This window comes from Pelobates fuscus, chromosome 1, assembly GCF_036172605.1.
Source record: "Pelobates fuscus isolate aPelFus1 chromosome 1, aPelFus1.pri, whole genome shotgun sequence".
Lineage (NCBI taxonomy): Eukaryota > Metazoa > Chordata > Amphibia > Anura > Pelobatidae > Pelobates > Pelobates fuscus.
The window spans coordinates 464,234,755-464,259,184 of NC_086317.1; the positions used below are offsets into that span (position 1 = coordinate 464,234,755).

Below are 24,430 nucleotides of genomic sequence, written 5' to 3' on the forward strand. Positions count from 1 at the left end.
AAGGAAAAAGAAAAAGAAAGCGAGAGAGAAAGAAAGAAAGAAAGAAAGAAAGAAAGAAAAAAACGCCACACTGAAACGTAAAGCCAGAAAAGAAATGTGTGTTTAAAAAAAAAAAAAAAAAAAAAAAAAAAAAAAAAGAAATCCTCCGAATGAGTGAATGTGAAATTGCATAGCGTAGATCGCCCCCTGCTGGTAGGAGATCGAAAAAGCAAAAGCCTACAACACTTGGTATTCCCAGGCGGTCTCCCATCCAAGTACTAACCAGGCCCGACCCTGCTTAGCTTCCGAGATCAGACGAGATCGGGCGTGTTCAGGGTGGTATGGCCGTAGGCAGAAACTAGGCTCCTTTAACCTCCTCTTATTCTGTTCTTCAACACCCAGGCACCTACCTCCCTCCCTCCCTCCCTCCCAGCTTCTTCATTTGCTGCTCTTGCAACTCACTGCTCAAAGGGCCCACTGACAAATGCGCTTGACGCCTACTTCTTACTTCTATCCCTACACTCCTAAGTGACCTCCTTCCTTTACACTGCGCAGCTGCTGGCACTTAGGCCTCTCCTAGATCTGCTCGGAAATGCAATCCTAACCTCTGTCTCAGAGAAAGCTGGTGAGACTGCGCCGTGACGCACTTCGAAGCAACAGCGCACTGCAATAACTCTTGCTTCAACCCAAAATTGGCACGTGGCGTCTGCCTAGGATCCTTGCTCCTTGATCCTCTCTCCGCTTCGGACTGACAAGCTGCTGTCTGTTGTCACAGGGGTTTGTTGGCAACACAGGGGATGGTAGCCCTTTGAAAACCAATTTGCTAAAGATAGGCCACAAGTGCTGCTTTGGAAACGTTGCTCCACTACTCGGCTGTGCACACCGCTTGGCTACTTTAGCCTACAGCTAGCAGCGGCCTTTTCATTCCAGCGCTTTGGGGTGTAGAGTGAACCAGGCCCACGCTGCTGACAAAACATGCCCCACGCTGCTGACAAAACATGCCCCTCGGTGCTGTTCGGGAGCCCAATCTTTCTGTCCCTCTCCTCTCCCTCTTCAGCAAAAGGGCACAAGACAGCAGGCCTCCACTGGCCATGCTCTGGGTCTGCGATGCAGTGAGAGCGCGAAAAGTGTTCGAATGCCTACAACACCTGGTATTCCGAGATGGTCTCCCATCACAGGTACTAACCAGGCCCAACCCTGCTTAGCTTCCGAGATCAGACGAGATCGGGCGCGCTAAGGGTGGTATGGCGTAGGCCACAGCAGGGCTTCCTTTACCTCCCCTTATCCTGCGCACAGGCTCCTTCCACCCGATGCCGCCTTTGTTGTTGCTGCTGCTGCTGCTGCTAGTGCTGGTTGCTTTTGTTCACTGCTGGAGCATGTGTCTTTCAGCCCGCCCGGTCCTTCTTGCTCAGTCTGTAGTGGCAGCGGCCTTTTAGGCGCCCCCTTTTCTTTTTGCCTCTTTCCTGCAGGCCGAGCCTGGGTCTGCCAACTTGTAGCTTCCTAGGTCTTTTAGGGGGAAAGCAAGCGAAGCCCTGTTGCCTCCAGTACTGTTAGGAACCAGTCTTGTCGGCGCGCATTACGTAATGCGGGCTAAAAGTGCTTGGGGCCCGCTGCTTGATTGGGCACATACACTTGCAAGCATCGCCCTTATTTTGGATTGCTCAGCTGCTGGCGCAAATACGTCTCCCGTCTGCCCTGCCTTGCGGTCCTAGCATGTGCTTTAGAGGCTGTGCTGGTCGTTACGTGGTGCCCCGGCACTGCGTAGTAGTGGAGTATAGAAAGCCTTGCTTATGGCTTGAACTTAAATGTCACTTCTGCCTGCCATCCTGCAATGTATGTGTGGATAGATGGAAGTGAAATATCTGTACATTTCTCTTTTTTTGTTTTTTAAATGCTGCTTTTCTCTTGGACCGCGTCATATCCTATCACCAACCGCATTGATTTAGTTTTTTGTTGTTGCTGTGACCGACACTTTACCACCGTAACACTGACTTGTGCTTGCCCACTTCTCTCTATCCTGTATCACTCAAAGACATTGTATTGTTGCCTCGTTACTCGTGTCCAGAAACACGAGAGAAGGAAAAAGAAAAAGAAAGCGAGAGAGAAAGAAAGAAAGAAAGAAAGAAAGAAAGAAAAAAACGCCACACTGAAACGTAAAGCCAGAAAAGAAATGTGTGTTTAAAAAAAAAAAAAAAAAAAAAAAAGAAATCCTCCGAATGAGTGAATGTGAAATTGCATAGCGTAGATCGCCCCCTGCTGGTAGGAGATCGAAAAAGCAAAAGCCTACAACACCTGGTATTCCCAGGCGGTCTCCCATCCAAGTACTAACCAGGCCCGACCCTGCTTAGCTTCCGAGATCAGACGAGATCGGGCGTGTTCAGGGTGATATGGCCATAGGCAGAAACTAGGCTCCTTTAACCTCCTCTTATTCTGTTCTTCAACACCCAGGCACCTACCTCCCTCCCTCCCTCCCAGCTTCTTCATTTGCTGCTCTTGCAACTCACTGCTCAAAGGGCCCACTGACAAATGCGCTTGACGCCTACTTCTTACTTCTATCCCTACACTCCTAAGTGACCTCCTTCCTTTACACTGCGCAGCTGCTGGCACTTAGGCCTCTCCTAGATCTGCTCGGAAATGCAATCCTAACCTCTGTCTCAGAGAAAGCTGGTGAGACTGCGCCGTGACGCACTTCGAAGCAACAGCGCACTGCAATAACTCTTGCTTCAACCCAAAATTGGCACGTGGCGTCTGCCTAGGATCCTTGCTCCTTGATCCTCTCTCCGCTTCGGACTGACAAGCTGCTGTCTGTTGTCACAGGGGTTTGTTGGCAACACAGGGGATGGTAGCCCTTTGAAAACCAATTTGCTAAAGATAGGCCACAAGTGCTGCTTTGGAAACGTTGCTCCACTACTCGGCTGTGCACACCGCTTGGCTACTTTAGCCTACAGCTAGCAGCGGCCTTTTCATTCCAGCGCTTTGGGGTGTAGAGTGAACCAGGCCCACGCTGCTGACAAAACATGCCCCACGCTGCTGACAAAACATGCCCCTCGGTGCTGTTCGGGAGCCCAATCTTTCTGTCCCTCTCCTCTCCCTCTTCAGCAAAAGGGCACAAGACAGCAGGCCTCCACTGGCCATGCTCTGGGTCTGCGATGCAGTGAGAGCGCGAAAAGTGTTCGAATGCCTACAACACCTGGTATTCCGAGATGGTCTCCCATCACAGGTACTAACCAGGCCCAACCCTGCTTAGCTTCCGAGATCAGACGAGATCGGGCGCGCTAAGGGTGGTATGGCGTAGGCCACAGCAGGGCTTCCTTTACCTCCCCTTATCCTGCGCACAGGCTCCTTCCACCCGATGCCGCCTTTGTTGTTGCTGCTGCTGCTGCTGCTAGTGCTGGTTGCTTTTGTTCACTGCTGGAGCATGTGTCTTTCAGCCCGCCCGGTCCTTCTTGCTCAGTCTGTAGTGGCAGCGGCCTTTTAGGCGCCCCCTTTTCTTTTTGCCTCTTTCCTGCAGGCCGAGCCTGGGTCTGCCAACTTGTAGCTTCCTAGGTCTTTTAGGGGGAAAGCAAGCGAAGCCCTGTTGCCTCCAGTACTGTTAGGAACCAGTCTTGTCGGCGCGCATTACGTAATGCGGGCTAAAAGTGCTTGGGGCCCGCTGCTTGATTGGGCACATACACTTGCAAGCATCGCCCTTCTTTTGGATTGCTCAGCTGCTGGCGCAAATACGTCTCCCGTCTGCCCTGCCTTGCGGTCCTAGCATGTGCTTTAGAGGCTGTGCTGGTCGTTACGTGGTGCCCCGGCACTGCGTAGTAGTGGAGTATAGAAAGCCTTGCTTATGGCTTGAACTTAAATGTCACTTCTGCCTGCCATCCTGCAATGTATGTGTGGATAGATGGAAGTGAAATATCTGTACATTTCTCTTTTTTTGTTTTTTAAATGCTGCTTTTCTCTTGGACCGCGTCATATCCTATCACCAACCGCATTGATTTAGTTTTTTGTTGTTGCTGTGACCGACACTTTACCACCGTAACACTGACTTGTGCTTGCCCACTTCTCTCTATCCTGTATCACTCAAAGACATTGTATTGTTGCCTCGTTACTCGTGTCCAGAAACACGAGAGAAGGAAAAAGAAAAAGAAAGCGAGAGAGAAAGAAAGAAAGAAAGAAAGAAAGAAAGAAAGAAAGAAAAAAACGCCACACTGAAACGTAAAGCCAGAAAAGAAATGTGTGTTTAAAAAAAAAAAAAAAAAAAAAAAAGAAATCCTCCGAATGAGTGAATGTGAAATTGCATAGCGTAGATCGCCCCCTGCTGGTAGGAGATCGAAAAAGCAAAAGCCTACAACACCTGGTATTCCCAGGCGGTCTCCCATCCAAGTACTAACCAGGCCCGACCCTGCTTAGCTTCCGAGATCAGACGAGATCGGGCGTGTTCAGGGTGGTATGGCCATAGGCAGAAACTAGGCTCCTTTAACCTCCTCTTATTCTGTTCTTCAACACCCAGGCACCTACCTCCCTCCCTCCCTCCCTCCCTCCCAGCTTCTTCATTTGCTGCTCTTGCAACTCACTGCTCAAAGGGCCCACTGACAAATGCGCTTGACGCCTACTTCTTACTTCTATCCCTACACTCCTAAGTGACCTCCTTCCTTTACACTGCGCAGCTGCTGGCACTTAGGCCTCTCCTAGATCTGCTCGGAAATGCAATCCTAACCTCTGTCTCAGAGAAAGCTGGTGAGACTGCGCCGTGACGCACTTCGAAGCAACAGCGCACTGCAATAACTCTTGCTTCAACCCAAAATTGGCACGTGGCGTCTGCCTAGGATCCTTGCTCCTTGATCCTCTCTCCGCTTCGGACTGACAAGCTGCTGTCTGTTGTCACAGGGGTTTGTTGGCAACACAGGGGATGGTAGCCCTTTGAAAACCAATTTGCTAAAGATAGGCCACAAGTGCTGCTTTGGAAACGTTGCTCCACTACTCGGCTGTGCACACCGCTTGGCTACTTTAGCCTACAGCTAGCAGCGGCCTTTTCATTCCAGCGCTTTGGGGTGTAGAGTGAACCAGGCCCACGCTGCTGACAAAACATGCCCCACGCTGCTGACAAAACATGCCCCTCGGTGCTGTTCGGGAGCCCAATCTTTCTGTCCCTCTCCTCTCCCTCTTCAGCAAAAGGGCACAAGACAGCAGGCCTCCACTGGCCATGCTCTGGGTCTGCGATGCAGTGAGAGCGCGAAAAGTGTTTGAATGCCTACAACACCTGGTATTCCGAGATGGTCTCCCATCACAGGTACTAACAGGCCCAACCCTGCTTAGCTTCCGAGATCAGACGAGATCGGGCGCGCTAAGGGTGGTATGGCGTAGGCCACAGCAGGGCTTCCTTTACCTCCCCTTATCCTGCGCACAGGCTCCTTCCACCCGATGCCGCCTTTGTTGTTGCTGCTGCTGCTGCTGCTAGTGCTGGTTGCTTTTGTTCACTGCTGGAGCATGTGTCTTTCAGCCCGCCCGGTCCTTCTTGCTCAGTCTGTAGTGGCAGCGGCCTTTTAGGCGCCCCCTTTTCTTTTTGCCTCTTTCCTGCAGGCCGAGCCTGGGTCTGCCAACTTGTAGCTTCCTAGGTCTTTTAGGGGGAAAGCAAGCGAAGCCCTGTTGCCTCCAGTACTGTTAGGAACCAGTCTTGTCGGCGCGCATTACGTAATGCGGGCTAAAAGTGCTTGGGGCCCGCTTCTTGATTGGGCACATACACTTGCAAGCATCGCCCTTCTTTTGGATTGCTCAGCTGCTGGCGCAAATACGTCTCCCGTCTGCCCTGCCTTGCGGTCCTAGCATGTGCTTTAGAGGCTGTGCTGGTCGTTACGTGGTGCCCCGGCACTGCGTAGTAGTGGAGTATAGAAAGCCTTGCTTATGGCTTGAACTTAAATGTCACTTCTGCCTGCCATCCTGCAATGTATGTGTGGATAGATGGAAGTGAAATATCTGTACATTTCTCTTTTTTTGTTTTTTAAATGCTGCTTTTCTCTTGGACCGCGTCATATCCTATCACCAACCGCATTGATTTAGTTTTTTGTTGTTGCTGTGACCGACACTTTACCACCGTAACACTGACTTGTGCTTGCCCACTTCTCTCTATCCTGTATCACTCAAAGACATTGTATTGTTGCCTCGTTACTCGTGTCCAGAAACACGAGAGAAGGAAAAAGAAAAAGAAAGCGAGAGAGAAAGAAAGAAAGAAAGAAAGAAAGAAAAAAACGCCACACTGAAACGTAAAGCCAGAAAAGAAATGTGTGTTTAAAAAAAAAAAAAAAAAAAAAAAAAAAAAGAAATCCTCCGAATGAGTGAATGTGAAATTGCATAGCGTAGATCGCCCCCTGCTGGTAGGAGATCGAAAAAGCAAAAGCCTACAACACCTGGTATTCCCAGGCGGTCTCCCATCCAAGTACTAACCAGGCCCGACCCTGCTTAGCTTCCGAGATCTGACGAGATCGGGCGTGTTCAGGGTGGTATGGCCGTAGGCAGAAACTAGGCTCCTTTAACCTCCTCTTATTCTGTTCTTCAACACCCAGGCACCTACCTCCCTCCCAGCTTCTTCATTTGCTGCTCTTGCAACTCACTGCTCAAAGGGCCCACTGACAAATGCGCTTGACGCCTACTTCTTACTTCTATCCCTACACTCCTAAGTGACCTCCTTCCTTTACACTGCGCAGCTGCTGGCACTTAGGCCTCTCCTAGATCTGCTCGGAAATGCAATCCTAACCTCTGTCTCAGAGAAAGCTGGTGAGACTGCGCCGTGACGCACTTCGAAGCAACAGCGCACTGCAATAACTCTTGCTTCAACCCAAAATTGGCACGTGGCGTCTGCCTAGGATCCTTGCTCCTTGATCCTCTCTCCGCTTCGGACTGACAAGCTGCTGTCTGTTGTCACAGGGGTTTGTTGGCAACACAGGGGATGGTAGCCCTTTGAAAACCAATTTGCTAAAGATAGGCCACAAGTGCTGCTTTGGAAACGTTGCTCCACTACTCGGCTGTGCACACCGCTTGGCTACTTTAGCCTACAGCTAGCAGCGGCCTTTTCATTCCAGCGCTTTGGGGTGTAGAGTGAACCAGGCCCACGCTGCTGACAAAACATGCCCCACGCTGCTGACAAAACATGCCCCTCGGTGCTGTTCGGGAGCCTAATCTTTCTGTCCCTCTCCTCTCCCTCTTCAGCAAAAGGGCACAAGACAGCAGGCCTCCACTGGCCATGCTCTGGGTCTGCGATGCAGTGAGAGCGCGAAAAGTGTTCGAATGCCTACAACACCTGGTATTCCGAGATGGTCTCCCATCACAGGTACTAACCAGGCCCAACCCTGCTTAGCTTCCGAGATCAGACGAGATCGGGCGCGCTAAGGGTGGTATGGCGTAGGCCACAGCAGGGCTTCCTTTACCTCCCCTTATCCTGCGCACAGGCTCCTTCCACCCGATGCCGCCTTTGTTGTTGCTGCTGCTGCTGCTGCTAGTGCTGGTTGCTTTTGTTCACTGCTGGAGCATGTGTCTTTCAGCCCGCCCGGTCCTTCTTGCTCAGTCTGTAGTGGCAGCGGCCTTTTAGGCGCCCCCTTTTCTTTTTGCCTCTTTCCTGCAGGCCGAGCCTGGGTCTGCCAACTTGTAGCTTCCTAGGTCTTTTAGGGGGAAAGCAAGCGAAGCCCTGTTGCCTCCAGTACTGTTAGGAACCAGTCTTGTCGGCGCGCATTACGTAATGCGGGCTAAAAGTGCTTGGGGCCCGCTGCTTGATTGGGCACATACACTTGCAAGCATCGCCCTTCTTTTGGATTGCTCAGCTGCTGGCGCAAATACGTCTCCCGTCTGCCCTGCCTTGCGGTCCTAGCATGTGCTTTAGAGGCTGTGCTGGTCGTTACGTGGTGCCCCGGCACTGCGTAGTAGTGGAGTATAGAAAGCCTTGCTTATGGCTTGCACTTAAATGTCACTTCTGCCTGCCATCCTGCAATGTATGTGTGGATAGATGGAAGTGAAATATCTGTACATTTCTCTTTTTTTGTTTTTTAAATGCTGCTTTTCTCTTGGACCGCGTCATATCCTATCACCAACCGCATTGATTTAGTTTTTTGTTGTTGCTGTGACCGACACTTTACCACCGTAACACTGACTTGTGCTTGCCCACTTCTCTCTATCCTGTATCACTCAAAGACATTGTATTGTTGCCTCGTTACTCGTGTCCAGAAACACGAGAGAAGGAAAAAGAAAAAGAAAGCGAGAGAGAAAGAAAGAAAGAAAGAAAGAAAGAAAGAAAGAAAGAAAAAAACGCCACACTGAAACGTAAAGCCAGAAAAGAAATGTGTGTTTAAAAAAAAAAAAAAAAAAAAAAAAAAGAAATCCTCCGAATGAGTGAATGTGAAATTGCATAGCGTAGATCGCCCCCTGCTGGTAGGAGATCGAAAAAGCAAAAGCCTACAACACCTGGTATTCCCAGGCAGTCTCCCATCCAAGTACTAACCAGGCCCGACCCTGCTTAGCTTCCAAGATCAGACGAGATCGGGCGTGTTCAGGGTGGTATGGCCGTAGGCAGAAACTAGGCTCCTTTAACCTCCTCTTATTCTGTTCTTCAACACCCAGGCACCTACCTCCCTCCCTCCCTCCCAGCTTCTTCATTTGCTGCTCTTGCAACTCACTGCTCAAAGGGCCCACTGACAAATGCGCTTGACGCCTACTTCTTACTTCTATCCCTACACTCCTAAGTGACCTCCTTCCTTTACACTGCGCAGCTGCTGGCACTTAGGCCTCTCCTAGATCTGCTCGGAAATGCAATCCTAACCTCTGTCTCAGAGAAAGCTGGTGAGACTGCGCCGTGACGCACTTCGAAGCAACAGCGCACTGCAATAACTCTTGCTTCAACCCAAAATTGGCACGTGGCGTCTGCCTAGGATCCTTGCTCCTTGATCCTCTCTCTGCTTCGGACTGACAAGCTGCTGTCTGTTGTCACAGGGGTTTGTTGGCAACACAGGGGATGGTAGCCCTTTGAAAACCAATTTGCTAAAGATAGGCCACAAGTGCTGCTTTGGAAACGTTGCTCCACTACTCGGCTGTGCACACCGCTTGGCTACTTTAGCCTACAGCTAGCAGCGGCCTTTTCATTCCAGCGCTTTGGGGTGTAGAGTGAACCAGGCCCACGCTGCTGACAAAACATGCCCCACGCTGCTGACAAAACATGCCCCTCGGTGCTGTTCGGGAGCCCAATCTTTCTGTCCCTCTCCTCTCCCTCTTCAGCAAAAGGGCACAAGACAGCAGGCCTCCACTGGCCATGCTCTGGGTCTGCGATGCAGTGAGAGCGCGAAAAGTGTTCGAATGCCTACAACACCTGGTATTCCGAGATGGTCTCCCATCACAGGTACTAACCAGGCCCAACCCTGCTTAGCTTCCGAGATCAGACGAGATCGGGCGCGCTAAGGGTGGTATGGCGTAGGCCACAGCAGGGCTTCCTTTACCTCCCCTTATCCTGCGCACAGGCTCCTTCCACCCGATGCCGCCTTTGTTGTTGCTGCTGCTGCTGCTGCTAGTGCTGGTTGCTTTTGTTCACTGCTGGAGCATGTGTCTTTCAGCCCGCCCGGTCCTTCTTGCTCAGTCTGTAGTGGCAGCGGCCTTTTAGGCGCCCCCTTTTCTTTTTGCCTCTTTCCTGCAGGCCGAGCCTGGGTCTGCCAACTTGTAGCTTCCTAGGTCTTTTAGGGGGAAAGCAAGCGAAGCCCTGTTGCCTCCAGTACTGTTAGGAACCAGTCTTGTCGGCGCGCATTACGTAATGCGGGCTAAAAGTGCTTGGGGCCCGCTGCTTGATTGGGCACATACACTTGCAAGCATCGCCCTTCTTTTGGATTGCTCAGCTGCTGGCGCAAATACGTCTCCCGTCTGCCCTGCCTTGCGGTCCTAGCATGTGCTTTAGAGGCTGTGCTGGTCGTTACGTGGTGCCCCGGCACTGCGTAGTAGTGGAGTATAGAAAGCCTTGCTTATGGCTTGCACTTAAATGTCACTTCTGCCTGCCATCCTGCAATGTATGTGTGGATAGATGGAAGTGAAATATCTGTACATTTCTCTTTTTTTGTTTTTTAAATGCTGCTTTTCTCTTGGACCGCGTCATATCCTATCACCAACCGCATTGATTTAGTTTTTTGTTGTTGCTGTGACCGACACTTTACCACCGTAACACTGACTTGTGCTTGCCCACTTCTCTCTATCCTGTATCACTCAAAGACATTGTATTGTTGCCTCGTTACTCGTATCCAGAAACACGAGAGAAGGAAAAAGAAAAAGAAAGCGAGAGAGAAAGAAAGAAAGAAAGAAAGAAAGAAAGAAAGAAAAAAAAAACGCCACACTGAAACGTAAAGCCAGAAAAGAAATGTGTGTTTAAAAAAAAAAAAAAAAAATAAAAGAAATCCTCCGAATGAGTGAATGTGAAATTGCATAGCGTAGATCGCCCCCTGCTGGTAGGAGATCGAAAAAGCAAAAGCCTACAACACCTGGTATTCCCAGGCGGTCTCCCATCCAAGTACTAACCAGGCCCGACCCTGCTTAGCTTCCGAGATCAGACGAGATCAGGCGTGTTCAGGGTGGTATGGCCGTAGGCAGAAACTAGGCTCCTTTAACCTCCTCTTATTCTGTTCTTCAACACCCAGGCACCTACCTCCCTCTCTCCCTCCCTCCCTCCCTCCCTCCCAGCTTCTTCATTTGCTGCTCTTGCAACTCACTGCTCAAAGGGCCCACTGACAAATGCGCTTGACGCCTACTTCTTACTTCTATCCCTACACTCCTAAGTGACCTCCTTCCTTTACACTGCGCAGCTGCTGGCACTTAGGCGTCTCCTAGATCTGCTCGGAAATGCAATCCTAACCTCTGTCTCAGAGAAAGCTGGTGAGACTGCGCCGTGACGCACTTCGAAGCAACAGCGCACTGCAATAACTCTTGCTTCAACCCAAAATTGGCACGTGGCGTCTGCCTAGGATCCTTGCTCCTTGATCCTCTCTCCGCTTCGGACTGACAAGCTGCTGTCTGTTGTCACAGGGGTTTGTTGGCAACACAGGGGATGGTAGCCCTTTGAAAACCAATTTGCTAAAGATAGGCCACAAGTGCTGCTTTGGAAACGTTGCTCCACTACTCGGCTGTGCACACCGCTTGGCTACTTTAGCCTACAGCTAGCAGCGGCCTTTTCATTCCAGCGCTTTGGGGTGTAGAGTGAACCAGGCCCACGCTGCTGACAAAACATGCCCCACGCTGCTGACAAAACATGCCCCTCGGTGCTGTTCGGGAGCCCAATCTTTCTGTCCCTCTCCTCTCCCTCTTCAGCAAAAGGGCACAAGACAGCAGGCCTCCACTGGCCATGCTCTGGGTCTGCGATGCAGTGAGAGCGCGAAAAGTGTTCGAATGCCTACAACACCTGGTATTCCGAGATGGTCTCCCATCACAGGTACTAACCAGGCCCAACCCTGCTTAGCTTCCGAGATCAGACGAGATCGGGCGCGCTAAGGGTGGTATGGCGTAGGCCACAGCAGGGCTTCCTTTACCTCCCCTTATCCTGCGCACAGGCTCCTTCCACCCGATGCCGCCTTTGTTGTTGCTGCTGCTGCTGCTGCTAGTGCTGGTTGCTTTTGTTCACTGCTGGAGCATGTGTCTTTCAGCCCGCCCGGTCCTTCTTGCTCAGTCTGTAGTGGCAGCGGCCTTTTAGGCGCCCCCTTTTCTTTTTGCCTCTTTCCTGCAGGCCGAGCCTGGGTCTGCCAACTTGTAGCTTCCTAGGTCTTTTAGGGGGAAAGCAAGCGAAGCCCTGTTGCCTCCAGTACTGTTAGGAACCAGTCTTGTCGGCGCGCATTACGTAATGCGGGCTAAAAGTGCTTGGGGCCCGCTGCTTGATTGGGCACATACACTTGCAAGCATCGCCCTTCTTTTGGATTGCTCAGCTGCTGGCGCAAATACGTCTCCCGTCTGCCCTGCCTTGCGGTCCTAGCATGTGCTTTAGAGGCTGTGCTGGTCGTTACGTGGTGCCCCGGCACTGCGTAGTAGTGGAGTATAGAAAGCCTTGCTTATGGCTTGCACTTAAATGTCACTTCTGCCTGCCATCCTGCAATGTATGTGTGGATAGATGGAAGTGAAATATCTGTACATTTCTCTTTTTTTGTTTTTTAAATGCTGCTTTTCTCTTGGACCGCGTCATATCCTATCACCAACCGCATTGATTTAGTTTTTTGTTGTTGCTGTGACCGACACTTTACCACCGTAACACTGACTTGTGCTTGCCCACTTCTCTCTATCCTGTATCACTCAAAGACATTGTATTGTTGCCTCGTTACTCGTGTCCAGAAACACGAGAGAAGGAAAAAGAAAAAGAAAGCGAGAGAGAAAGAAAGAAAGAAAGAAAGAAAGAAAGAAAGAAAGAAAAAAACGCCACACTGAAACGTAAAGCCAGAAAAGAAATGTGTGTTTAAAAAAAAAAAAAAAAAAAAAAAAAAGAAATCCTCCGAATGAGTGAATGTGAAATTGCATAGCGTAGATCGCCCCCTGCTGGTAGGAGATCGAAAAAGCAAAAGCCTACAACACCTGGTATTCCCAGGCGGTCTCCCATCCAAGTACTAACCAGGCCCGACCCTGCTTAGCTTCCGAGATCAGACGAGATCAGGCGTGTTCAGGGTGGTATGGCCGTAGGCAGAAACTAGGCTCCTTTAACCTCCTCTTATTCTGTTCTTCAACACCCAGGCACCTACCTCCCTCCCTCCCTCCCTCCCTCCCAGCTTCTTCATTTGCTGCTCTTGCAACTCACTGCTCAAAGGGCCCACTGACAAATGCGCTTGACGCCTACTTCTTACTTCTATCCCTACACTCCTAAGTGACCTCCTTCCTTTACACTGCGCAGCTGCTGGCACTTAGGCCTCTCCTAGATCTGCTCGGAAATGCAATCCTAACCTCTGTCTCAGAGAAAGCTGGTGAGACTGCGCCGTGACGCACTTCGAAGCAACAGCGCACTGCAATAACTCTTGCTTCAACCCAAAATTGGCACGTGGCGTCTGCCTAGGATCCTTGCTCCTTGATCCTCTCTCTGCTTCGGACTGACAAGCTGCTGTCTGTTGTCACAGGGGTTTGTTGGCAACACAGGGGATGGTAGCCCTTTGAAAACCAATTTGCTAAAGATAGGCCACAAGTGCTGCTTTGGAAACGTTGCTCCACTACTCGGCTGTGCACACCGCTTGGCTACTTTAGCCTACAGCTAGCAGCGGCCTTTTCATTCCAGCGCTTTGGGGTGTAGAGTGAACCAGGCCCACGCTGCTGACAAAACATGCCCCACGCTGCTGACAAAACATGCCCCTCAGTGCTGTTCAGGAGCCCAATCTTTCTGTCCCTCTCCTCTCCCTCTTCAGCAAAAGGGCACAAGACAGCAGGCCTCCACTGGCCATGCTCTGGGTCTGCGATGCAGTGAGAGCGCGAAAAGTGTTCGAATGCCTACAACACCTGGTATTCCGAGATGGTCTCCCATCACAGGTACTAACCAGGCCCAACCCTGCTTAGCTTCCGAGATCAGACGAGATCGGGCGCGCTAAGGGTGGTATGGCGTAGGCCACAGCAGGGCTTCCTTTACCTCCCCTTATCCTGCGCACAGGCTCCTTCCTCTTGATGCCGCCTTTGTTGTTGCTGCTGCTGCTAGTGCTGGTTGCTTTTGTTCACTGCTGGAGCATGTGTCTTTCAGCCCGCCCGGTCCTTCTTGCTCAGTCTGTAGTGGCAGCGGCCTTTTAGGCGCCCCCTTTTCTTTTTGCCTCTTTCCTGCAGGCCGAGCCTGGGTCTGCCAACTTGTAGCTTCCTAGGTCTTTTAGGGGGAAAGCAAGCGAAGCCCTGTTGCCTCCAGTACTGTTAGGAACCAGTCTTGTCGGCGCGCATTACGTAATGCGGGCTAAAAGTGCTTGGGGCCCGCTGCTTGATTGGGCACATACACTTGCAAGCATCGCCCTTCTTTTGGATTGCTCAGCTGCTGGCGCAAATACGTCTCCCGTCTGCCCTGCCTTGCGGTCCTAGCATGTGCTTTAGAGGCTGTGCTGGTCGTTACGTGGTGCCCCGGCACTGCGTAGTAGTGGAGTATAGAAAGCCTTGCTTATGGCTTGCACTTAAATGTCACTTCTGCCTGCCATCCTGCAATGTATGTGTGGATAGATGGAAGTGAAATATCTGTACATTTCTCTTTTTTTGTTTTTTAAATGCTGCTTTTCTCTTGGACCGCGTCATATCCTATCACCAACCGCATTGATTTAGTTTTTTGTTGTTGCTGTGACCGACACTTTACCACCGTAACACTGACTTGTGCTTGCCCACTTCTCTCTATCCTGTATCACTCAAAGACATTGTATTGTTGCCTCGTTACTCGTGTCCAGAAACACGAGAGAAGGAAAAAGAAAAAGAAAGCGAGAGAGAAAGAAAGAAAGAAAGAAAGAAAGAAAGAAAAAACGCCACACTGAAACGTAAAGCCAGAAAAGAAATGTGTGTTTTAAAAAAAAAAAAAAAAAAGAAATCCTCCGAATGAGTGAATGTGAAATTGCATAGCGTAGATCGCCCCCTGCTGGTAGGAGATCGAAAAAGCAAAAGCCTACAACACCTGGTATTCCCAGGCGGTCTCCCATCCAAGTACTAACCAGGCCCGACCCTGCTTAGCTTCCGAGATCAGACGAGATCGGGCGTGTTCAGGGTGGTATGGCCATAGGCAGAAACTAGGCTCCTTTAACCTCCTCTTATTCTGTTCTTCAACACCCAGGCACCTACCTCCCTCCCTCCCTCCCTCCCTCCCAGCTTCTTCATTTGCTGCTCTTGCAACTCACTGCTCAAAGGGCCCACTGACAAATGCGCTTGACGCCTACTTCTTACTTCTATCCCTACACTCCTAAGTGACCTCCTTCCTTTACACTGCGCAGCTGCTGGCACTTAGGCCTCTCCTAGATCTGCTCGGAAATGCAATCCTAACCTCTGTCTCAGAGAAAGCTGGTGAGACTGCGCCGTGACGCACTTCGAAGCAACAGCGCACTGCAATAACTCTTGCTTCAACCCAAAATTGGCACGTGGCGTCTGCCTAGGATCCTTGCTCCTTGATCCTCTCTCCGCTTCGGACTGACAAGCTGCTGTCTGTTGTCACAGGGGTTTGTTGGCAACACAGGGGATGGTAGCCCTTTGAAAACCAATTTGCTAAAGATAGGCCACAAGTGCTGCTTTGGAAACGTTGCTCCACTACTCGGCTGTGCACACCGCTTGGCTACTTTAGCCTACAGCTAGCAGCGGCCTTTTCATTCCAGCGCTTTGGGGTGTAGAGTGAACCAGGCCCACGCTGCTGACAAAACATGCCCCACGCTGCTGACAAAACATGCCCCTCGGTGCTGTTCGGGAGCCCAATCTTTCTGTCCCTCTCCTCTCCCTCTTCAGCAAAAGGGCACAAGACAGCAGGCCTCCACTGGCCATGCTCTGGGTCTGCGATGCAGTGAGAGCGCGAAAAGTGTTCGAATGCCTACAACACCTGGTATTCCGAGATGGTCTCCCATCACAGGTACTAACCAGGCCCAACCCTGCTTAGCTTCCGAGATCAGACGAGATCGGGCGCGCTAAGGGTGGTATGGCGTAGGCCACAGCAGGGCTTCCTTTACCTCCCCTTATCCTGCGCACAGGCTCCTTCCACCCGATGCCGCCTTTGTTGTTGCTGCTGCTGCTGCTGCTAGTGCTGGTTGCTTTTGTTCACTGCTGGAGCATGTGTCTTTCAGCCCGCCCGGTCCTTCTTGCTCAGTCTGTAGTGGCAGCGGCCTTTTAGGCGCCCCCTTTTCTTTTTGCCTCTTTCCTGCAGGCCGAGCCTGGGTCTGCCAACTTGTAGCTTCCTAGGTCTTTTAGGGGGAAAGCAAGCGAAGCCCTGTTGCCTCCAGTACTGTTAGGAACCAGTCTTGTCGGCGCGCATTACGTAATGCGGGCTAAAAGTGCTTGGGGCCCGCTGCTTGATTGGGCACATACACTTGCAAGCATCGCCCTTCTTTTGGATTGCTCAGCTGCTGGCGCAAATACGTCTCCCGTCTGCCCTGCCTTGCGGACCTAGCATGTGCTTTAGAGGCTGTGCTGGTCGTTACGTGGTGCCCCGGCACTGCGTAGTAGTGGAGTATAGAAAGCCTTGCTTATGGCTTGCACTTAAATGTCACTTCTGCTGCCATCCTGCAATGTATGTGTGGATAGATGGAAGTGAAATATCTGTACATTTCTCTTTTTTTGTTTTTTAAATGCTGCTTTTCTCTTGGACCGCGTCATATCCTATCACCAACCGCATTGATTTAGTTTTTTGTTGTTGCTGTGACCGACACTTTACCACCGTAACACTGACTTGTGCTTGCCCACTTCTCTCTATCCTGTATCACTCAAAGACATTGTATTGTTGCCTCGTTACTCGTGTCCAGAAACACGAGAGAAGGAAAAAGAAAAAGAAAGCGAGAGAGAAAGAAAGAAAGAAAGAAAGAAAGAAAGAAAGAAAGAAAAAAACGCCACACTGAAACGTAAAGCCAGAAAAGAAATGTGTGTTTAAAAAAAAAAAAAAAAAAAAAAGAAATCCTCCGAATGAGTGAATGTGAAATTGCATAGCGTAGATCGCCCCCTGCTGGTAGGAGATCGAAAAAGCAAAAGCCTACAACACCTGGTATTCCCAGGCGGTCTCCCATCCAAGTACTAACCAGGCCCGACCCTGCTTAGCTTCCGAGATCAGGCGTGTTCAGGGTGGTATGGCCGTAGGCAGAAACTAGGCTCCTTTAACCTCCTCTTATTCTGTTCTTCAACACCCAGGCACCTACCTCCCTCCCTCCCTCCCTCCCTCCCTCCCAGCTTCTTCATTTGCTGCTCTTGCAACTCACTGCTCAAAGGGCCCACTGACAAATGCGCTTGACGCCTACTTCTTACTTCTATCCCTACACTCCTAAGTGACCTCCTTCCTTTACACTGCGCAGCTGCTGGCACTTAGGCCTCTCCTAGATCTGCTCGGAAATGCAATCCTAACCTCTGTCTCAGAGAAAGCTGGTGAGACTGCGCCGTGACGCACTTCGAAGCAACAGCGCACTGCAATAACTCTTGCTTCAACCCAAAATTGGCACGTGGCGTCTGCCTAGGATCCTTGCTCCTTGATCCTCTCTCCGCTTCGGACTGACAAGCTGCTGTCTGTTGTCACAGGGGTTTGTTGGCAACACAGGGGATGGTAGCCCTTTGAAAACCAATTTGCTAAAGATAGGCCACAAGTGCTGCTTTGGAAACGTTGCTCCACTACTCGGCTGTGCACACCGCTTGGCTACTTTAGCCTACAGCTAGCAGCGGCCTTTTCATTCCAGCGCTTTGGGGTGTAGAGTGAACCAGGCCCACGCTGCTGACAAAACATGCCCCACGCTGCTGACAAAACATGCCCCTCGGTGCTGTTCGGGAGCCCAATCTTTCTGTCCCTCTCCTCTCCCTCTTCAGCAAAAGGGCACAAGACAGCAGGCCTCCACTGGCCATGCTCTGGGTCTGCGATGCAGTGAGAGCGCGAAAAGTGTTCGAATGCCTACAACACCTGGTATTCCGAGATGGTCTCCCATCACAGGTACTAACCAGGCCCAACCCTGCTTAGCTTCCGAGATCAGACGAGATCGGGCGCGCTAAGGGTGGTATGGCGTAGGCCACAGCAGGGCTTCCTTTACCTCCCCTTATCCTGCGCACAGGCTCCTTCCACCCGATGCCGCCTTTGTTGTTGCTGCTGCTGCTGCTGCTGCTGCTAGTGCTGGTTGCTTTTGTTCACTGCTGGAGCATGTGTCTTTCAGCCCGCCCGGTCCTTCTTGCTCAGTCTGTAGTGGCAGCGGCCTTTTAGGCGCCCCCTTTTCTTTTTGCCTCTTTCCTGCAGGCCGAGCCTGGGTCTGCCAACTTGTAGCTTCCTAGGTCTTTTAGGGGGAAAGCAAGCGAAGCCCTGTTGCCTCCAGTACTGTTAGGAACCAGTCTTGTCGGCGCGCATTACGTAATGCGGGCTAAAAGTGCTTGGGGCCCGCTGCTTGATTGGGCACATACACTTGCAAGCATCGCCCTTCTTTTGGATTGCTCAGCTGCTGGCGCAAATACGTCTCCCGTCTGCCCTGCCTTGCGGTCCTAGCATGTGCTTTAGAGGCTGTGCTGGTCGTTACGTGGTGCCCCGGCACTGCGTAGTAGTGGAGTATAGAAAGCCTTGCTTATGGCTTGCACTTAAATGTCACTTCTGCCTGCCATCCTGCAATGTATGTGTGGATAGATGGAAGTGAAATATCTGTACATTTCTCTTTTTTTGTTTTTTAAATGCTGCTTTTCTCTTGGACCGCGTCATATCCTATCACCAACCGCATTGATTTAGTTTTTTGTTGTTGCTGTGACCGACACTTTACCACCGTAACACTGACTTGTGCTTGCCCACTTCTCTCTATCCTGTATCACTCAAAGACATTGTATTGTTGCCTCGTTACTCGTGTCCAGAAACACGAGAGAAGGAAAAAGAAAAAGAAAGCGAGAGAGAAAGAAAGAAAGAAAGAAAGAAAGAAAGAAAGAAAGAAAGAAAGAAAAAAACGCCACACTGAAACGTAAAGCCAGAAAAGAAATGTGTGTTAAAAAAAATAAAAAAAAAAAAAAGAAAGAAATCCTCCGAATGAGTGAATGTGAAATTGCATAGCGTAGATCGCCCCCTGCTGGTAGGAGATCGAAAAAGCAAAAGCCTACAACACCTGGTATTCCCAGGCGGTCTCCCATCCAAGTACTAACCAGGCCCGACCCTGCTTAGCTTCCGAGATCAGACGAGATCGGGCGTGTTCAGGGTGGTATGGCCGTAGGCAGAAACTAGGCTCCTTTAACCTCCTCTTATTCTGTTCTTCAACACCCAGGCACCTACCTCCCTCCCTCCCTCCCTCCCAGCTTCTTCATTTGCTGCTCTTGCAACTCACTGCTCAAAGGGCCCACTGACAAATGCGCTTGACGCCTACTTCTTACTTCTATCCCTACACTCCTAAGTGACCTCCTTCCTTTACACTGCGCAGCTGCTGGCACTTAGGCCTCTCCTAGATCTGCTCGGAAATGCAATCCTAACCTCTGTCTCAGAGAAAGCTGGTGAGACTGCGCCGTGACGCACTTCGAAGCAACAGCGCACTGCAATAACTCTTGCTTCAACCCAAAATTGGCACGTGGCGTCTGCCTAGGATCCTTGCTCCTTGATCCTCTCTCCGCTTCGGACTGACAAGCTGCTGTCTGTTGTCACAGGGGTTTGTTGGCAACACAGGGGATGGTAGCCCTTTGAAAACCAATTTGCTAAAGATAGGCCACAAGTGCTGCTTTGGAAACGTTGCTCCACTACTCGGCTGTGCACACCGCTTGGCTACTTTAGCCTACAGCTAGCAGCGGCCTTTTCATTCCAGCGCTTTGGGGTGTAGAGTGAACCAGGCCCACGCTGCTGACAAAACATGCCCCACGCTGCTGACAAAACATGCCCCTCGGTGCTGTTCGGGAGCCCAATCTTTCTGTCCCTCTCCTCTCCCTCTTCAGCAAAAGGGCACAAGACAGCAGGCCTCCACTGGCCATGCTCTGGGTCTGCGATGCAGTGAGAGCGCGAAAAGTGTTCGAATGCCTACAACACCTGGTATTCCGAGATGGTCTCCCATCACAGGTACTAACCAGGCCCAACCCTGCTTAGCTTCCGAGATCAGACGAGATCGGGCGCGCTAAGGGTGGTATGGCGTAGGCCACAGCAGGGCTTCCTTTACCTCCCCTTATCCTGCGCACAGGCTCCTTCCACCCGATGCCGCCTTTGTTGTTGCTGCTGCTGCTGCTGCTAGTGCTGGTTGCTTTTGTTCACTGCTGGAGCATGTGTCTTTCAGCCCGCCCGGTCCTTCTTGCTCAGTCTGTAGTGGCAGCGGCCTTTTAGGCGCCCCCTTTTCTTTTTGCCTCTTTCCTGCAGGCCGAGCCTGGGTCTGCCAACTTGTAGCTTCCTAGGTCTTTTAGGGGGAAAGCAAGCGAAGCCCTGTTGCCTCCAGTACTGTTAGGAACCAGTCTTGTCGGCGCGCATTACGTAATGCGGGCTAAAAGTGCTTGGGGCCCGCTGCTTGATTGGGCACATACACTTGCAAGCATCGCCCTTCTTTTGGATTGCTCAGCTGCTGGCGCAAATACGTCTCCCGTCTGCCCTGCCTTGCGGTCCTAGCATGTGCTTTAGAGGCTGTGCTGGTCGTTACGTGGTGCCCCGGCACTGCGTAGTAGTGGAGTATAGAAAGCCTTGCTTATGGCTTGAACTTAAATGTCACTTCTGCCTGCCATCCTGCAATGTATGTGTGGATAGATGGAAGTGAAATATCTGTACATTTCTCTTTTTTTGTTTTTTAAATGCTGCTTTTCTCTTGGACCGCGTCATATCCTATCACCAACCGCATTGATTTAGTTTTTTGTTGTTGCTGTGACCGACACTTTACCACCGTAACACTGACTTGTGCTTGCCCACTTCTCTCTATCCTGTATCACTCAAAGACATTGTATTGTTGCCTCGTTACTCGTGTCCAGAAACACGAGAGAAGGAAAAAGAAAAAGAAAGCGAGAGAGAAAGAAAGAAAGAAAGAAAGAAAGAAAGAAAGAAAAAAACGCCACACTGAAACGTAAAGCCAGAAAAGAAATGTGTGTTTAAAAAAAAAAAAAAAAAAAAAAAAGAAATCCTCCGAATGAGTGAATGTGAAATTGCATAGCGTAGATCGCCCCCTGCTGGTAGGAGATCGAAAAAGCAAAAGCCTACAACACCTGGTATTCCCAGGCGGTCTCCCATCCAAGTACTAACCAGGCCCGACCCTGCTTAGCTTCCGAGATCAGACGAGATCGGGCGTGTTCAGGGTGGTATGGCCGTAGGCAGAAACTAGGCTCCTTTAACCTCCTCTTATTCTGTTCTTCAACACCCAGGCACCTACCTCCCTCCCAGCTTCTTCATTTGCTGCTCTTGCAACTCACTGCTCAAAGGGCCCACTGACAAATGCGCTTGACGCCTACTTCTTACTTCTATCCCTACACTCCTAAGTGACCTCCTTCCTTTACACTGCGCAGCTGCTGGCACTTAGGCCTCTCCTAGATCTGCTCGGAAATGCAATCCTAACCTCTGTCTCAGAGAAAGCTGGTGAGACTGCGCCGTGACGCACTTCGAAGCAACAGCGCACTGCAATAACTCTTGCTTCAACCCAAAATTGGCACGTGGCGTCTGCCTAGGATCCTTGCTCCTTGATCCTCTCTCCGCTTCGGACTGACAAGCTGCTGTCTGTTGTCACAGGGGTTTGTTGGCAACACAGGGGATGGTAGCCCTTTGAAAACCAATTTGCTAAAGATAGGCCACAAGTGCTGCTTTGGAAACGTTGCTCCACTACTCGGCTGTGCACACCGCTTGGCTACTTTAGCCTACAGCTAGCAGCGGCCTTTTCATTCCAGCGCTTTGGGGTGTAGAGTGAACCAGGCCCACGCTGCTGACAAAACATGCCCCACGCTGCTGACAAAACATGCCCCTCGGTGCTGTTCGGGAGCCCAATCTTTCTGTCCCTCTCCTCTCCCTCTTCAGCAAAAGGGCACAAGACAGCAGGCCTCCACTGGCCATGCTCTGGGTCTGCGATGCAGTGAGAGCGCGAAAAGTGTTCGAATGCCTACAACACCTGGTATTCCGAGATGGTCTCCCATCACAGGTACTAACCAGGCCCAACCCTGCTTAGCTTCCGAGATCAGACGAGATCGGGCGCGCTAAGGGTGGTATGGCGTAGGCCACAGCAGGGCTTCCTTTACCTCCCCTTATCCTGCGCACAGGCTCCTTCCACCCGATGCCGCCTTTGTTGTTGCTGCTGCTGCTGCTGCTAGTGCTGGTTGCTTTTGTTCACTGCTGGAGCATGTGTCTTTCAGCCCGCCCGGTCCTTCTTGCTCAGTCTGTAGTGGCAGCGGCCTTTTAGGCACCCCCTTTTCTTTTTGCCTCTTTCCTGCAGGCCGAGCCTGGGTCTGCCAACTTGTAGCTTCCTAGGTCTTTTAGGGGGAAAGCAAGCGAAGCCCTGTTGCCTCCAGTACTGTTAGGAACCAGTCTTGTCGGCGCGCATTACGTAATGCGGGCTAAAAGTGCTTGGGGCCCGCTGCTTGATTGGGCACATACACTTGCAAGCATCGCCCTTCTTTTGGATTGCTCAGCTGCTGGCGCAAATACGTCTCCCGTCTGCCCTGCCTTGCGGTCCTAGCATGTGCTTTAGAGGCTGTGCTGGTCGTTACGTGGTGCCCCGGCACTGCGTAGTAGTGGAGTATAGAAAGCCTTGCTTATGGCTTGAACTTAAATGTCACTTCTGCCTGCCATCCTGCAATGTATGTGTGGATAGATGGAAGTGAAATATCTGTACATTTCTCTTTTTTTGTTTTTTAAATGCTGCTTTTCTCTTGGACCGCGTCATATCCTATCACCAACCGCATTGATTTAGTTTTTTGTTGTTGCTGTGACCGACACTTTACCACCGTAACACTGACTTGTGCTTGCCCACTTCTCTCTATCCTGTATCACTCAAAGACATTGTATTGTTGCCTCGTTACTCGTGTCCAGAAACACGAGAGAAGGAAAAAGAAAAAGAAAGCGAGAGAGAAAGAAAGAAAGAAAGAAAGAAAGAAAGAAAGAAAGAAAAAAACGCCACACTGAAACGTAAAGCCAGAAAAGAAATGTGTGTTTAAAAAAAAAAAAAAAAAAAAAAAAAGAAATCCTCCGAATGAGTGAATGTGAAATTGCATAGCGTAGATCGCCCCCTGCTGGTAGGAGATCGAAAAAGCAAAAGCCTACAACACCTGGTATTCCCAGGCGGTCTCCCATCCAAGTACTAACCAGGCCCGACCCTGCTTAGCTTCCGAGATCAGACGAGATCGGGCGTGTTCAGGGTGGTATGGCCGTAGGCAGAAACTAGGCTCCTTTAACCTCCTCTTATTCTGTTCTTCAACACCCAGGCACCTACCTCCCTCCCAGCTTCTTCATTTGCTGCTCTTGCAACTCACTGCTCAAAGGGCCCACTGACAAATGCGCTTGACGCCTACTTCTTACTTCTATCCCTACACTCCTAAGTGACCTCCTTCCTTTACACTGCGCAGCTGCTGGCACTTAGGCCTCTCCTAGATCTGCTCGGAAATGCAATCCTAACCTCTGTCTCAGAGAAAGCTGGTGAGACTGCGCCGTGACGCACTTCGAAGCAACAGCGCACTGCAATAACTCTTGCTTCAACCCAAAATTGGCACGTGGCGTCTGCCTAGGATCCTTGCTCCTTGATCCTCTCTCCGCTTCGGACTGACAAGCTGCTGTCTGTTGTCACAGGGGTTTGTTGGCAACACAGGGGATGGTAGCCCTTTGAAAACCAATTTGCTAAAGATAGGCCACAAGTGCTGCTTTGGAAACGTTGCTCCACTACTCGGCTGTGCACACCGCTTGGCTACTTTAGCCTACAGCTAGCAGCGGCCTTTTCATTCCAGCGCTTTGGGGTGTAGAGTGAACCAGGCCCACGCTGCTGACAAAACATGCCCCACGCTGCTGACAAAACATGCCCCTCGGTGCTGTTCGGGAGCCTAATCTTTCTGTCCCTCTCCTCTCCCTCTTCAGCAAAAGGGCACAAGACAGCAGGCCTCCACTGGCCATGCTCTGGGTCTGCGATGCAGTGAGAGCGCGAAAAGTGTTCGAATGCCTACAACACCTGGTATTCCGAGATGGTCTCCCATCACAGGTACTAACCAGGCCCAACCCTGCTTAGCTTCCGAGATCAGACGAGATCGGGCGCGCTAAGGGTGGTATGGCGTAGGCCACAGCAGGGCTTCCTTTACCTCCCCTTATCCTGCGCACAGGCTCCTTCCACCCGATGCCGCCTTTGTTGTTGCTGCTGCTGCTGCTGCTAGTGCTGGTTGCTTTTGTTCACTGCTGGAGCATGTGTCTTTCAGCCCGCCCGGTCCTTCTTGCTCAGTCTGTAGTGGCAGCGGCCTTTTAGGCGCCCCCTTTTCTTTTTGCCTCTTTCCTGCAGGCCGAGCCTGGGTCTGCCAACTTGTAGCTTCCTAGGTCTTTTAGGGGGAAAGCAAGCGAAGCCCTGTTGCCTCCAGTACTGTTAGGAACCAGTCTTGTCGGCGCGCATTACGTAATGCGGGCTAAAAGTGCTTGGGGCCCGCTGCTTGATTGGGCACATACACTTGCAAGCATCGCCCTTCTTTTGGATTGCTCAGCTGCTGGCGCAAATACGTCTCCCGTCTGCCCTGCCTTGCGGTCCTAGCATGTGCTTTAGAGGCTGTGCTGGTCGTTACGTGGTGCCCCGGCACTGCGTAGTAGTGGAGTATAGAAAGCCTTGCTTATGGCTTGAACTTAAATGTCACTTCTGCCTGCCATCCTGCAATGTATGTGTGGATAGATGGAAGTGAAATATCTGTACATTTCTCTTTTTTTGTTTTTTAAATGCTGCTTTTC

The 24,430-nt window shown here is 50.9% G+C and overlaps 11 non-coding genes and 13 pseudogenes across 11 annotated transcripts; all 24 read right to left on the reverse strand.

The window, feature by feature from the left end:
• Positions 1-213: 213 nt before the first annotated feature.
• On the reverse strand, positions 214-332 carry LOC134577522 (5S ribosomal RNA). Its single transcript, XR_010086032.1, has one exon. It is a non-coding gene; the product is annotated as a 5S ribosomal RNA (ribosomal RNA).
• A 783-nt stretch (positions 333-1,115) lies between these two features.
• LOC134578012 (5S ribosomal RNA) lies at positions 1,116-1,234 on the reverse strand (annotated as a pseudogene).
• Positions 1,235-2,259: 1,025 nt separating this feature from the next.
• LOC134577505 (5S ribosomal RNA) lies at positions 2,260-2,378 on the reverse strand. Its single transcript, XR_010086028.1, has one exon. It is a non-coding gene; the product is annotated as a 5S ribosomal RNA (ribosomal RNA).
• A 779-nt stretch (positions 2,379-3,157) lies between these two features.
• LOC134578017 (5S ribosomal RNA) lies at positions 3,158-3,276 on the reverse strand (annotated as a pseudogene).
• A 1,033-nt stretch (positions 3,277-4,309) lies between these two features.
• On the reverse strand, positions 4,310-4,428 carry LOC134577328 (5S ribosomal RNA). Its single transcript, XR_010085985.1, has one exon. It is a non-coding gene; the product is annotated as a 5S ribosomal RNA (ribosomal RNA).
• Positions 4,429-5,215: 787 nt separating this feature from the next.
• Positions 5,216-5,333, reverse strand: LOC134579014 (5S ribosomal RNA; annotated as a pseudogene).
• Positions 5,334-6,359: 1,026 nt separating this feature from the next.
• On the reverse strand, positions 6,360-6,478 carry LOC134575013 (5S ribosomal RNA). Its single transcript, XR_010085555.1, has one exon. It is a non-coding gene; the product is annotated as a 5S ribosomal RNA (ribosomal RNA).
• Positions 6,479-7,249: 771 nt separating this feature from the next.
• LOC134578021 (5S ribosomal RNA) lies at positions 7,250-7,368 on the reverse strand (annotated as a pseudogene).
• A 1,035-nt stretch (positions 7,369-8,403) lies between these two features.
• Positions 8,404-8,522, reverse strand: LOC134577555 (5S ribosomal RNA). The gene has a single exon (XR_010086043.1). It is a non-coding gene; the product is annotated as a 5S ribosomal RNA (ribosomal RNA).
• Positions 8,523-9,301: 779 nt separating this feature from the next.
• LOC134578033 (5S ribosomal RNA) lies at positions 9,302-9,420 on the reverse strand (annotated as a pseudogene).
• Positions 9,421-10,451: 1,031 nt separating this feature from the next.
• LOC134577389 (5S ribosomal RNA) lies at positions 10,452-10,570 on the reverse strand. The gene has a single exon (XR_010085999.1). It is a non-coding gene; the product is annotated as a 5S ribosomal RNA (ribosomal RNA).
• A 795-nt stretch (positions 10,571-11,365) lies between these two features.
• LOC134578040 (5S ribosomal RNA) lies at positions 11,366-11,484 on the reverse strand (annotated as a pseudogene).
• A 1,035-nt stretch (positions 11,485-12,519) lies between these two features.
• On the reverse strand, positions 12,520-12,638 carry LOC134577395 (5S ribosomal RNA). Its single transcript, XR_010086000.1, has one exon. It is a non-coding gene; the product is annotated as a 5S ribosomal RNA (ribosomal RNA).
• A 787-nt stretch (positions 12,639-13,425) lies between these two features.
• Positions 13,426-13,544, reverse strand: LOC134578047 (5S ribosomal RNA; annotated as a pseudogene).
• Positions 13,545-14,557: 1,013 nt separating this feature from the next.
• Positions 14,558-14,676, reverse strand: LOC134577333 (5S ribosomal RNA). The gene has a single exon (XR_010085987.1). It is a non-coding gene; the product is annotated as a 5S ribosomal RNA (ribosomal RNA).
• A 787-nt stretch (positions 14,677-15,463) lies between these two features.
• LOC134578053 (5S ribosomal RNA) lies at positions 15,464-15,582 on the reverse strand (annotated as a pseudogene).
• A 1,030-nt stretch (positions 15,583-16,612) lies between these two features.
• LOC134577622 (5S ribosomal RNA) lies at positions 16,613-16,721 on the reverse strand (annotated as a pseudogene).
• A 791-nt stretch (positions 16,722-17,512) lies between these two features.
• LOC134578058 (5S ribosomal RNA) lies at positions 17,513-17,631 on the reverse strand (annotated as a pseudogene).
• Positions 17,632-18,680: 1,049 nt separating this feature from the next.
• Positions 18,681-18,799, reverse strand: LOC134579369 (5S ribosomal RNA). The gene has a single exon (XR_010086203.1). It is a non-coding gene; the product is annotated as a 5S ribosomal RNA (ribosomal RNA).
• Positions 18,800-19,582: 783 nt separating this feature from the next.
• On the reverse strand, positions 19,583-19,701 carry LOC134578071 (5S ribosomal RNA; annotated as a pseudogene).
• A 1,029-nt stretch (positions 19,702-20,730) lies between these two features.
• LOC134573825 (5S ribosomal RNA) lies at positions 20,731-20,849 on the reverse strand. Its single transcript, XR_010085382.1, has one exon. It is a non-coding gene; the product is annotated as a 5S ribosomal RNA (ribosomal RNA).
• Positions 20,850-21,620: 771 nt separating this feature from the next.
• On the reverse strand, positions 21,621-21,739 carry LOC134578077 (5S ribosomal RNA; annotated as a pseudogene).
• A 1,034-nt stretch (positions 21,740-22,773) lies between these two features.
• On the reverse strand, positions 22,774-22,892 carry LOC134573947 (5S ribosomal RNA). Its single transcript, XR_010085393.1, has one exon. It is a non-coding gene; the product is annotated as a 5S ribosomal RNA (ribosomal RNA).
• Positions 22,893-23,663: 771 nt separating this feature from the next.
• On the reverse strand, positions 23,664-23,782 carry LOC134578082 (5S ribosomal RNA; annotated as a pseudogene).
• Between the last annotated feature and the right edge of the window lie 648 nt (positions 23,783-24,430).